Consider the following 13,452-nt stretch of genomic DNA (forward strand, 5'->3'; position numbering starts at 1 on the left):
ACTCAGAATTTAGAATTCTACTCGGAATTCAGAGCTCAGAACTAATAACTCAGAATTCAGGACTCAGAGTTCAGGATTCAGAACTAGCAATTCAGAATTCAGATCTTAAAACTCAAAACTAACAATTCAGAATTCAAATTCTGAACACAGAACTCAGAATTGAGAACACAGAACTCAAAATAAAGAAATTAAAATTCGAACTCACACCTCTGAATTCCGAATTCAGAACTCAAAACTCATACTCAGAATTCAGAACTCAGAACTCACAATTCAGAACTCAGATTTCTGAATTCAGATCTTAGAACTCAGACCTCCTCACAACTCAGATTTCACAACTCAACACAACAAAGAATTCAGGACTCAGAAGTAGAAATTCTGTATTCTAAATTCTGAACACAGAACTTCGAAATTCTAAGTCACTCACAACTTAGAATTCAGAACTCAAAACCCATACTCAGAATTCAGAACTCAGAACTCGAAATTCAGAACTCAGAATTCTGAATTCAGATCTTAGCACTCAGACCTCCTCAGAACTCAGATTTCACAGCTCAGAACAACACAGAATTAAGAACTCAGAACTCAAAAGTCAGAATTCAAACTGACAACTCACAGCTCAGAATTCAGAATTCGAACTCAGAATTTAGAATTCCACTCAGAAATCAGAGCTCAGAACTAATAACTCAGAGTTCAGGATTCAGAACTAGAAATTCAGAATTCAGATCTTAAAACTCATAACTAAAAATTCAGAATTCAAATCTGAACACAGAACTCAGAATTCAGAACACAGAACATGTAATTCGGAACTCAGAATTCAGAACCCAGAACTCAGAATTCTGAAATCAGAAATTACAATTCTGCTCCACACTGAATTCAGAACTCAGGCCTCAAAACATAGAAATTAAAACTAGAACGCACACAACAGAATTCAGAATTCGGAACTCAGAATTTGGAATTCAGAAGTCAGAACTCAGAATTCAGAATTCAAAGATAAAACTCACAGCTCAGAACTGCAAATTCAAAACTCAGAATTCTGAGCTCAGAGATCAGAATTCAAAATTACAACTCAGAATGCAATGTTCAGAACTCATAAGTAGGATTTCTGAATTCTGAATTCTGAATTCTGAACATAGAAGTTAGAATTTCGAACTCACACCTCAGAACTTAGAATTCAGAACTCAAAACTCATACTCAGATTTCAGAACTCAGAACTCGCAATTCAGAAATCAGATTTCTGAATTCAGATCTTAGAACTCAGACTTCGTCAGAACTCAGAATTCACAACTCAGCACAACAAAGAATTCAGGACTCAGAACTAGGAATTCAGAATTCTGAATTCTGAACTCAGAACTTCGAAATTCTAACTCATTCAGAACTTAGAATTCAGAACTCAAAACCCATACTCAGAATTCAGAACTCAGAACTCGCAATTCAGAACTCAGAATTCTGAATTCAGAGTTAAATCTCACACCTCAGAACTCCAAATTCAGCACTCAGAATTCTGAACTCAGACACGAGAATTCAATATTAGAACTCAGAATGCAGTGTTCAGAACTCATAACTAGGATTTATGAATTCTGAATTCTGAATTCAGAACACTTAAGTTCGAAATTCTAACTCACTCAGAAAATAGAATATCGAACTCAAAACCCATACTCAGAATTCAGAACTCAGAACTCGCAATTCAGAACTCAGAATTCTGAATTCAGATCTTAGCACTCAGACCTCCTCAGAACTCAGAATTCACAACTCAGAACAACGCAGAATTCAGGAATCAGATCTGAAAACTCAGAATTCAGACTTAGAACTCACAGCTCAGATTTCAGAACTCAGAATTCAGAGCTCAGAACTCAGAATTTAGAATTCCACTCGGAAATCAGAGCTCAGAACTAGTAACTCAGAATTCATGACTCAGAGTTCACGATTTAGAACTAGAAATTCAGAATTCAGATCTTAAAACTCAGAACTAACAATTCAGAATTCAAATCTGAACAGAACTCAGAATTCAGAACACAGAACTCAATATTCAAAAATCAGAATTCAGAACCCAGAACTCAGAATTCTGACATCAGAAATTATAATTCAGCTCCACACTGAATTCAGAAGTCAGGACTCAAAGCAAAGAAATTCAAATTCGAACTCACACCTCAGAACTCATAATTCAGAACTCAGAATTCTGAATTCAGATCTTAGAACTCAGACCTCCTCAGAACTCAGATTTCACAACTCAGCACAACACAGAATTCAGGATTCAGAACTCAAAACTCAGAATTCAGACTTAGAACTCACAGCTCAGAATTCAGAACTCAGAACTCAGAATCCAGGACTCAGAATTTAGAATTCTACTCGGAATTCAGAGCTCAGAACTAATAACTCAGAATTCAGGACTCAGAGTTCAGGATTCACAACTAGCAATTCAGAATTCAGATCTTAAAACTCAGAACTAACAATTTAGAATTCAAATTCTGAACACAGAACTCAGAATTGAGAACACAGAACTCAAAATAATGAAATTAAAATTTGAACTCACACCTCTGAATTCCGAATTCAGAACTCAAAACTCATACTCAGAATTCAGAACTCAGAACTCGCAATTCAGAACTCAGATTTCTGAATTCAGATCTTAGAACTCAGACCTCCTCACAACTCAGATTTCACAACTCAACACAACAAAGAATTCAGGACTCAGAAGTAGAAATTCTGTATTCTAAATTCTGAACACAGAACTTCGTAATTCTAAGTCACTCACAACTTAGAATTCAGAACTGAAAACCCATACTCAGAATTCAGAACTCAGAACTCGCAATTCAGAACTCAGAATTCTGAATTCAGATCTTAGCACTCAGAACTCGTCAGAACTCAGATTTCACAGCTCAGAACAGCACAGAATTAAGAACTCAGAACTCAAAAGTCAGAATTCAAACTTACAACTCACAGCTCAGAATTCAGAACTCGAACTCAGAATTTAGAATTCCACTCAGAAATCAGAGCTCAGAACTAATAACTCAGAGTTCAGGATTCAGAACTAGAAATTCAGAATTCAGATCTTAAAACTCATAACTAAAAATTCAGAATTCAAATCTGAACACAGAACTCAGAATTCAGAACACAGAACTCAGAATTCTGAAATCAGAAATTACAATTCTGCTCCACACTGAATTCAGAACTCAGGCCTCAAAACAAAGAAATTAAAACTAGAACGCACACAACAGAATTCAGAATTCAGAACTCAGAATTTGGAATTCAGAAGTCAGAACTCAGAATTCGGAATTCAGAGATAAAACAGCTCAGAACTGCAAATTCAGCACTCAGAATTCTGAACTCAGAGATCAGAATTCAAAATTACAACTCAGAATGCAGTGTTCAGAACTCATTAGTAGGATTTCTGAATTCTGAATTCTGAATTCTGAACATAGAAGTTAGAATTTCGAACTCACACCTCAGAACTTAGAATTCAGAACTCAAAACTCATACTCAGAATTCAGAACTCAGAACTCGCAATTCAGAAATCAGATTTCTGAATTCAGATCTTAGAACTCAGACCTCGTCAGAACTCAGAATTCACAACTCAGCACAACAAAGAATTCAGGACTCAGAACTAGGAATTCAGAATTCTGAATTCTGAACTCAGAACTTCGAAATTCTAACTCATTCAGAAGTTAGAATTCAGAACTCAAAACCCATACTCAGAATTCAGAACTCAGAACTCGCAATTCAGAACTCAGAATTCTGAATTCAGAGATAAATCTCACACCTCAGAACTCCAAATTCAGCACTCAGAATTCTGAACTCAGACACGAGAATTCAATATTAGAACTCAGAATGCAGTGTTCAGAACTCATAACTAGGATTTATGAATTCTGAATTCTGAACACTTAAGTTCGAAATTCTAACTCACTCAGAAAATAGAATATCGAACTCAAAACCCATACTCAGAATTCAGAACTCAGAACTCGCAATTCAGAACTCAGAATTCTGAATTCAGATCTTAGCACTCAGACCTCCTCAGAACTCAGATTTCACAACTCAGAACAACGCAGAATTCAGGAATCAGATCTGAAAACTCAGAATTCAGACTTAGAACTCACAGCTCAGATTTCAGAACTCAGAATTCAGAACTCAGAACTCAGAATTTAGAATTCCACTCGGAAATCAGAGCTAAGAACTAGTAACTCAGAATTCATGACTCAGAGCTCACGATTTAGAACTAGAAATTCAGAATTCAGATCTTAAAACTCAGAACTAACAATTCAGAATTCAAATCTGAACACAGAACTGAGAATTCAGAACACAGAACTCAATATTCAAAAATCAGAATTCAGAACCCAGAACTCACAATTCTGAAATCAGAAATTATAATTCAGCTCCACACTGAATTCAGAACTCAGGACTCAAAGCAAAGAAATTGAAATTCAAACTCACACCTCAGAACTCGCAATTCAGAACTCAGAATTCTGAATTCAGATCTTAGAACTCAGACCTCCTCAGAACTCAGATTTCACAACTCAGCACAAGACAGAATTCACAACTCAGAACACAAAACTCAGAATTCAGACCTAGAACTCACAGCTCCGATCTTAAAACTCAGACCTCAGATTTCAGAATTACACTCGGAATTCAGAGCTCAGAACTAATAACTCAGAATTAGGGCTCAGAGTTCAGAATTCAGAACTAGCAATTCAGAATTCAGATCTTCAAACTCAGAACTAAAAATTCAGAATTAAATTCTGAACACAGAACTCAGAATTCAGAACATGAACTCATAATTCAGAACTCAGAATTCAGAACTCAAAAAAAAGAAATTAAAATTTGAACTCACACCTCTGAATTTGGAATTCAGAGCTCAAAACTCATACTCAGAATTCAAAATTCAGCTCAGAATTCATAACTCAGAACTCAGAACTCAGAATTCAGCTAAGAATTCAGAATTCAGAATTCAGGATTCAGAGATAAAACTCACAGCTCAGAACTCTAAATTGAAAACTCAGAATACTGAGCTCAGAAATCAGTAATCAAAATTAGAACCCAGAATACAGAGTTCAGAACTCAGAACTCAGAACTACAAATGCTGAATTCTGAATTCTGAACATAGAACTTGGGATTCAATACTCAGAACTCATACTCAAAATTCAGAACTCAGAACTCGCAATTCAGAACTCAGAATTCTGAATTCAGATCTTAGAACTCAGACCTCCTCAGAACTCAGATTTCACAATTCAGCACAACAAAGAATTCAGGACTCAGAACTCAAAACTCAGAATTCAGACTTAGAACTCACAGCTCAGAATTCAGAAATCTACTCGGAATTCAGAGCACAGAAATAATAACTCAGAATTCAGGACTCAGAATTCAGGATTCAGAACTAGCAAATCAGAATTCAGTTCTTAAAACTCAGAACTAACAATTCTGAATTCAAATTCTGAACACAGAACTCAGAATTCAGAGCATGAACTCATAATTCAGGCTCACAATTCAGAACCCAGAACTCAGAATTCTGAAATCAGAAATTACAATTCAGCTCCATACTGAATTCAGAACTCAGAACTCAAAACAAAGAAATTCAAATTCAAACTCACACCTCAGAATTCGGAATGCAGAACTCAGAATTCAGAATTGAATTCAGAATTCAGAACTCAGAACTCAGAATTCAGCTAAGAATTTAGAATTCAGAACTCTGGATTCAGAGATAAAACTCACAGCTCAGAACTCCAAATTCAAAACTCAGAATTCTGAGCTCAGAAATCAGAATTCAAAATTAGAACTCAGAATGCAGCGTTCAGAACTCAGATCTCAGAATTAGGAATTCAGAATTTGAATTCTAAACACAGAACTTGGGATTCAGTACTCAGAACTCAAAACTCAGAATTCAGACTTAGAACTCACAGCTCAGATTTCAGAACTCCTACCTCAGAATTCAGGACTCAGAATTTAGAATTCCACTCGGAATTCAGAGCTCAGAACTAATAACTCAGAATTCAGGACTCGGAGTTCAGAATTCAGAACTAGCAATTCAGAATTCAGATCTTAAAACTCAGAACTAACAATGCAGAATTCAGAATTCAAATCTGAACACAGAACTCAGAATTCAGAACCCAGAACTCATAATTCAGAAATCAGAATTCAGAACCCAGAACTCAGAATTCTGAAATCAGAAATTACAATTCAGCTTCACACTGAATTCAGAAGTCAGAAGTCAAAACAAAGAAATTCAAATTCGAACTCACACCTCAGAATTCAGAATTCAGAACTCAGAATTTGGAATTCAGAAATCAGAACTCAGAATTCAGAATTCAGAGATAAAACTCATGGTTCAGAACTCCGAATTCAGCACTCTGAATTCTGAGCTCAGAGATCAGAATTCAATATTAGAACTCAGAATGAAGAGTTCAGAACTCAGATCTCATAACTAGGAATTCAGAATTCTGAATTCTGAACATAGAACTTGGGATTCAGTACTCAGAACTCATACTCAGAATTCAGAATTCAGAACTCGCAATTCAGAACTCAGAATTCTGAATTCAGATCTTAGAACTCAGACCTCCTCAGAACTCAGATTTCACAACTCAGCACAACACAGAATTCAGGACTCAGAACTCACAACTCAGAATTCAGAACTCAGAATTCAGAACTCAGAACTCAGAATTTAGAATTCCACTCGGAATTCAGAGCTCAGAACTAATAACTCAGAATTCAGGACTCAGAGTTCAGGATTTAGAACTAGAAATTCAGAATTCAGATCTTAAAACTCAGAACTAACAATTCAGAATTCAAATCTGAACACAGAACTCAGAATTCTGAAATCAGAAATTACAATTCAGCTCCATACTGAATTCAGAACTCAGAACTGAAAACAAAGAAATTAAAATTTGAACTCACACCTCAGAATTTGGAATTCAGAGCTCAAAGCTCATACTCAGAATTCAGAATTCAGCTCAGAATTCATAACTCAAAACTCAGAATTCAGGTAAGAATTCAGAACTCAAAATTCAGAATTCAGAGATAAAACTCATAGCTCCGAATTCCAAATTCAAACCTCAGAATTCTGAGCTCAGAGATCAGAATTCAAAATCAGAACTTGGAACTCAGAGTTCAGAACTCAGATCTCAGATCTAGGAATTCAGAATTCTGAATTCTAAACACAGAACTTGAGATTCAGTACTCAAAACTCATACTCAGAATTCAGAACTCAGAACTCGCAATTCAGAACTCAGAATTCTGAATTCAGATCTTAGAACTCAGACCTCCTCAGAACTCAGATTTCACAACTCAGCACAACACAGAATTCAGGACTCAGAACTCAAAACTCAGAATTCAGACTTAGAACTCACAGCTTAGAATTCAGAACTCAGAACTCAGAATCCAGGACTCAGAATTTAGAATTCTACTCGGAATTCAGAGCTCAGAAATAATAACTCAGAATTCAGGACTCAGAGTTCAGGATTCAGAACTAGCAATTCAGAATTCAGATCTTAAAACTCAGAACTAACAATTCAGAATTCAAATTCTGAACACAGAACTCAAAATAAAGAAATTAAAATTCGAACTCACACCTCTGAATTCCGAATTCAGAACTCAAAACTCATACTCAGAATTCAGAACTCAGAACTCACAATTCAGAACTCAGATTTCTGAATTCAGATCTTAGAACTCAGACCTCCTCACAACTCAGATTTCACAACTCAACACAACAAAGAATTCAGGACTCAGAAGTAGAAATTCTGTATTCTAAATTCTGAACACAGAACTTCGAAATTCTAAGTCACTCACAACTTAGAATTCAGAACTCAAAACCCATACTCAGAACTCAGAACTCAGAACTCGAAATTCAGAAATCAGATTTCTGAATTCAGATCTTAGCACTCAGACCTCGTCAGAACTCAGATTTCACAGCTCAGAACAACACAGAATTAAGAACTCAGAACTCAAAAGTCAGAATTCAAACTGACAACTCACAGCTCAGAATTCAGAATTCGAACTCAGAATTTAGAATTCCACTCAGAAATCAGAGCTCAGAACTAATAACTCAGAGTTCAGGATTCAGAACTAGAAATTCAGAATTCAGATCTTAAAACTCATAACTAAAAATTCAGAATTCAAATCTGAACACAGAACTCAGAATTCAGAAAACTGAACATGTAATTCGGAACTCAGAATTCAGAACCCAGAACTCAGAATTCTGAAATCAGAAATTACAATTCTGCTCCACACTGAATTCAGAACTCAGGCCTCAAAACATAGAAATTAAAACTAGAACGCACACAACAGAATTCAGAATTCGGAACTCAGAATTTGGAATTCAGAAGTCAGAACTCAGAATTCAGAATTCAGAGATAAAACTCACAGCTCAGAACTGCAAATTCAAAACTCAGAATTCTGAGCTCAGAGATCAGAATTCAAAATTACAACTCAGAATGCAATGTTCAGAACTCATAAGTAGGATTTCTGAATTCTGAATTCTGAATTCTGAACATAGAAGTTAGAATTTCGAACTCACACCTCAGAACTTAGAATTCAGAACTCAAAACTCATACTCAGATTTCAGAACTCAGAACTCGCAATTCAGAAATCAGATTTCTGAATTCAGATCTTAGAACTCAGACTTCGTCAGAACTCAGAATTCACAACTCAGCACAACAAAGAATTCAGGACTCAGAACTAGGAATTCAGAATTCTGAATTCTGAACTCAGAACTTCGAAATTCTAACTCATTCAGAAGTTAGAATTCAGAACTCAAAACCCATACTCAGAATTCAGAACTCAGAACTCGCAATTCAGAACTCAGAATTCTGAATTCAGAGTTAAATCTCACACCTCAGAACTCCAAATTCAGCACTCAGAATTCTGAACTCAGACACGAGAATTCAATATTAGAACTCAGAATGCAGTGTTCAGAACTCATAACTAGGATTTATGAATTCTGAATTCTGAATTCTGAACACTTAAGTTCGAAATTCTAACTCACTCAGAAAATAGAATATCGAACTCAAAACCCATACTCAGAATTCAGAACTCAGAACTCGCAATTCAGAACTCAGAATTCTGAATTCAGATCTTAGCACTCAGACCTCCTCAGAACTCAGATTTCACAACTCAGAACAACGCAGAATTCAGGAATCAGATCTGAAAACTCAGAATTCAGACTTAGAACTCACAGCTCAGATTTCAGAACTCAGAATTCAGAACTCAGAACTCAGAATTTAGAATTCCACTCGGAAATCAGAGCTCAGAACTAGTAACTCAGAATTCATGACTCAGAGTTCACGATTTAGAACTAGAAATTCAGAATTCAGATCTTAAAACTCAGAACTAACAATTCAGAATTCAAATCTGAACACAGAACTCAGAATTCAGAACACAGAACTCAATATTCAAAAATCAGAATTCAGAACCCAGAACTCAGAATTCTGACATCAGAAATTATAATTCAGCTCCACACTGAATTCAGAAGTCAGGACTCAAAGCAAAGAAATTCAAATTCGAACTCATATCTCAGAACTCATAATTCAGAACTCAGAATTCTGAATTCAGATCTTAGAACTCAGACCTCCTCAGAACTCAGATTTCACAACTCAGCACAACACAGAATTCAGGATTCAGAACTCAAAACTCAGAATTCAGACTTAGAACTCACAGCTCAGAATTCAGAACTCAGAACTCAGAATCCAGGACTCAGAATTTAGAATTCTACTCGGAATTCAGAGATCAGAACTAATTACTCAGAATTCAGGACTCAGAGTTCAGGATTCAGAACTAGCAATTCAGAATTCAGATCTTAAAACTCAGAACTAACAATTTAGAATTCAAATTCTGAACACAGAACTCAGAATTGAGAACACAGAACTCAAAATAATGAAATTAAAATTTGAACTCACACCTCTGAATTCCGAATTCAGAACTCAAAACTCATACTCAGAATTCAGAACTCAGAACTCGCAATTCAGAACTCAGATTTCTGAATTCAGATCTTAGAACTCAGACCTCCTCACAACTCAGATTTCACAACTCAACACAACAAAGAATTCAGGACTCAGAAGTAGAAATTCTGTATTCTAAATTCTGAACACAGAACTTCGTAATTCTAAGTCACTCACAACTTAGAATTCAGAACTCAAAACCCATACTCAGAATTCAGAACTCAGAACTCGCAATTCAGAACTCAGAATTCTGAATTCAGATCTTAGCACTCAGACCTCATCAGAACTCAGATTTCACAGCTCAGAACAGCACAGAATTAAGAACTCAGAACTCAAAAGTCAGAATTCAAACTTACAACTCACAGCTCAGAATTCAGAACTCGAACTCAGAATTTAGAATTCCACTCAGAAATCAGAGCTCAGAACTAATAACTCAGAGTTCAGGATTCAGAACTAGAAATTCAGAATTCAGATCTTAAAACTCATAACTAAAAATTCAGAATTCAAATCTGAACACAGAACTCAGAATTCAGAACACAGAACTCAGAATTCTGAAATCAGAAATTACAATTCTGCTCCACACTGAATTCAGAACTCAGACCTCAAAACATAGAAATTAAAACTAGAACGCACACAACAGAATTCAGAATTCAGAACTCAGAATTTGGAATTCAGAAGTCAGAACTCAGAATTCGGAATTCAGAGATAAAACAGCTCAGAACTGCAAATTCAAAACTCAGAATTCTGAGCTCAGAGATCAGAATTCAAAATTACAACTCAGAATGCAGTGTTCAGTACTCATAAGTAGCATTTCTGAATTCTGAATTCTGAATTCTGAACATAGAAGTTAGAATTTCGAACTCACACCTCAGAACTTAGAATTCAGAACTCAAAACTCATACTCAGAATTCAGAACTCAGAACTCGCAATTCAGAAATCAGATTTCTGAATTCAGATCTTAGAACTCAGACCTCGTCAGAACTCAGAATTCACAACTCAGCACAACAAAGAATTCAGGACTCAGAACTAGGAATTCAGAATTCTGAATTCTGAACTCAGAACTTCGAAATTCTAACTCATTCAGAACTTAGAATTCAGAACTCAAAACCCATACTCAGAATTCAGAACTCAGAACTCGCAATTCAGAACTCAGAATTCTGAATTCAGAGATAAATCTCACACCTCAGAACTCCAAATTCAGCACTCAGAATTCTGAACTCAGACACGAGAATTCAATATTAGAACTCAGAATGCAGTGTTCAGAACTCATAACTAGGATTTCTGAATTTTGAATTCTGAATTCTGAACACTTAAGTTCGAAATTCTAACTCACTCAGAAAATAGAATATCGAACTCAAAACCCATACTCAGAATTCAGAACTCAGAACTCGCAATTCAGAACTCAGAATTCTGAATTCAGATCTTAGCACTCAGACCTCCTCAGAACTCAGATTTCACAGCTCAGAACAACACAGAATTAAGAACTCAGAACTCAAAAGTCAGAATTCAAACTTACAACTCACAGCTCAGAATTCAGAACTCGAACTCAGAATTTAGAATTCCACTCAGAAATCAGAGCTCAGAACTAATAACTCAGAGTTCAGGATTCAGAACTAGAAATTCAGAATTCAGATCTTAAAACTCAGAACTAAAAATTCAGAATTCAAATCTGAACACAGAACTCAGAATTCAGAACACAGAACACGTAATTCGGAACTCAGAATTCAGAACCCAGAACTCAGAATTCTGAAATCAGAAATTACAATTCAGCTCCACACTGAATTCAGAACTCAGACCTCAAAACATAGAAATTTAAACTAGAACACACACAACAGAATTCAGAATTCAGAACTCAGAATTTGGAATTCAGAGGTCAGAACTCAGAATTCGGAATTCAGAGATAAAACTTACAGCTCAGAACTGCAAATTCAAAACTCAGAATTCTGAGCTCAGAGATCAGATTTCAAAATTACAACTCAGAATGCAGTGTTCAGAACTCATAAGTAGCATTTCTGAATTCTGAAATCTGAATTCTGAACATAGAAGTTAGAATTTCGAACTCACACCTCAGAACTTAGAATTCAGAACTCAAAACTCATACTCAGATTTCAGAACTCAGAACTCGCAATTCAGAAATCAGATTTCTGAATTCAGATCTTAGAACTCAGACCTCGTCAGAACTCAGAATTCACAACTCAGCACAACAAAGAATTCAGGACTCAGAACTAGGAATTCAGAATTCTGAATTCTGAACTCAGAACTTCGAAATTCTAACTCATTCAGAAGTTAGAATTCAGAACTCAAAACCCATACTCAGAATTCAGAACTCAGAACTCGCAATTCAGAACTCAGAATTCTGAATTCAGAGATAAATCTCACACCTCAGAACTCCAAATTCAGCACTCAGAATTCTGAACTCAGACACGAGAATTCAATATTAGAACTCAGAATGCAGTGTTCAGAACTCATAACTAGGATTTCTGAATTCTGAATTCTGAATTCTGAACACTTAAGTTCGAAATTCTAACTCACTCAGAAAATAGAATATCGAACTCAAAACCCATACTCAGAATTCAGAACACAGAACTCTTAATTCAGAACTCAGAATTCTGAAATCAGATCTTAGCACTCAGACCTCCTCAGAACTCAGATTTCACAACTCAGAACAACACAGAATTCAGGACTCAGAACTCAAAACTCAGAATTCAGACTTAGAACTCACAGCTCAGAATTCAGAACTCCTACCTCAGAACTTAGAATTCAGAACTCACAACTCATACTCAGAATTCAGAACTCAGAACTTGCAATTCAGAAATCAGATTTCTGAATTCAGATCTTAGAACTCAGACCTCGTCAGAACTCAGAATTCACAACTCAGCGCAACAAAGAATTCAGGACTCAGAACTAGGAATTCAGAACTCTGAATTCTGAACTCAGAACTTCGAAATTCTAACTCATTCAGAACTTAGAATTCAGAACTCAAAACCCATACTCAGAATTCAGAACTCAGAATTCTGAATTCAGAGATAAATCTCACACCTCAGAACTCCAAATTCAGCACTCAGAATTCTGAACTCAGACACGAGAATTCAATATTAGAACTCAGAATGCAGTGTTCAGAACTCATAACTAGGATTTCTGAATTCTGAATTCTGAATTCTGAACACAGAAGTTCGAAATTCTAAGTCACTCAGAAAATAGAATATCGAACTCAAAACCCATACTCAGAATTCAGAACTCAGAACTCGCAATTCAGAACTCAGAATTCTGAATTCAGATCTTAGCACTCAGACCTCCTCAGAACTCAGATTTCACAACTCAGAACAACGCAGAATTCAGGAATCAGATCTGAAAACTCAGAATTCAGACTTAGAACTCACAGCTCAGATTTCAAAACTCAGAATTCAGAACTCAGAACTCAGAATTTAGAATTCCACTCGGAAATCAGAGCTCAGAACTAGTAACTCAGAATTCATGACTCAGAGTTCACGATTTAGAACTAGAAATTCAGAATTCAGATCTTAAAACTCAGAACTAACAA

Source organism: Ochotona princeps, unplaced genomic scaffold (assembly GCF_030435755.1).
Source record: "Ochotona princeps isolate mOchPri1 unplaced genomic scaffold, mOchPri1.hap1 HAP1_SCAFFOLD_140, whole genome shotgun sequence".
Taxonomy (NCBI): domain Eukaryota; kingdom Metazoa; phylum Chordata; class Mammalia; order Lagomorpha; family Ochotonidae; genus Ochotona; species Ochotona princeps.